Raw genomic sequence first — 1,774 nt, 5'->3', positions numbered from 1 at the left:
ATATATATATATATATATATATATATATATATATATATATATATATATACATATATATACATACATATATATATATACATATATATATATATATATATATACATATATATATACATACATATACATATATATACATATAGATACGTATATACATACATATATGCGTGTGTATGCGCTCGTAATACACATTACATATGCGCACAGGTATATGTGTATAGTGCAGTCGTCGACTCACACATATATATCTGTGTCACTGTCTCTTTATATTTATTAAGTGCTAAAAAGTGGTCAATAATCTAGCCATACAAATATGCATATATGCATATGTGTGTCCATATACATATTTATGTCTGTGTGCGTATATGTGTTATATATATATATATATATATATATATACATACATACATTCGTTTATGTATGCATACATGTACCCATATATCTGCGTGTGCTGTTAAGCGTCTATAATGGGATAAATTACATTCTATATTCTTAAATATTAAGTTAAAAATCAATAAAAATGGCTCCAGAATTTAGCGCTGCTATTTGACGTGCCTGCCACGATCTTCAGTGAATAAAATCTGTACAGTACATTTTATAAGATTACAAGCACAGTATCTACATTCTATGGTGTGGTAATGTTGCAGAGTGTTTCAATCTTTTGGGTCAATTTCAAAAAAGGTTTAGAGCTTTACCAATTTATGAGCTCGAACTGTGATTTTGCGAAAATCCTTTTGATGTAATGCTAGATGAATCACCTGATTCCTTGCAAATCATTTGCAATCTGATAAATACATTTACAATCAGATAAAACTTTGATGTCCAAATTTAATAGTTTATCTATTGGAGAATTCTAGATATTATATGTAGATATCGAAATATATCCACTTTTGAGGAATCACGTATTCAAAATTGCATCACGGTCTTTTTCACCATTTACCAAAGTGAACAGATTTCTCAACATTTAATCTAGCCAGGAACTTCTCATTACGATACAAGATAAGATGATTCATTAAATGTGAAATATACAGTGGCATCTTTGATATTTTGGTATCTGAAACATCATAACTCCGTGGTTAATTGATGCATTAGAAGATTTTTATTAATGTTGTTTAGAATGATCACTTGCACACCTATAAATTTGTAAAATTAAAACTGTTAAATTTTCCTGGTTTTACTCAACACCCCGATTAGTTGTCTTTTGTGTTTCTTGTTTTTTTGTTTTTTTTTTCCTTTTTACAACTCTGTCTTAAGTTAGTCTGTTTTCTGTCAGAGTCTTTTTTCAAAAACAATCGATGAATACTTTTTTTTAAATATTTTATGGCTTCAAAGAATTTTGATACTACCAATTTATTAAGTGCTAAAGAGAATTCTTGGAATTATTTCATGGATGTTTTAAATCGTGCTTTTACGTTACATTTTCAAGATAGAGCTACAGAAACACTGGTCGTGTACACTAATAAATACACATGCTAATAAACGCGTGTACACTCCGCAAGATTTTTTACTACACGTCTAAAATATTTTTATGCTAGATGTGTATTATTCTGTTATGTTTTTATTAAAAGTTATGTGTTCTGCTTAAACTTAACAATTCTCATGTGTGAGTTCCCATGAGCTGATGAAGTATTTCTAGAAAAGAAACTAAAAGAAAAGGCAGTGTTTGAGGAAAAAGTATTGGTTGGTTAGTATCGGTAAAAATAAATGTAGTTACTGAAACTTGTAAAATATGAAGAGGTGAGCTCAGATATTTTTAGCTAAAATAGAATATGGTGTT

This window comes from Octopus bimaculoides, chromosome 16, assembly GCF_001194135.2.
Source record: "Octopus bimaculoides isolate UCB-OBI-ISO-001 chromosome 16, ASM119413v2, whole genome shotgun sequence".
Taxonomy (NCBI): domain Eukaryota; kingdom Metazoa; phylum Mollusca; class Cephalopoda; order Octopoda; family Octopodidae; genus Octopus; species Octopus bimaculoides.
The sequence above is the reverse complement of the archived record's forward strand: the minus strand, read 5'-3'. Positions refer to the sequence as shown.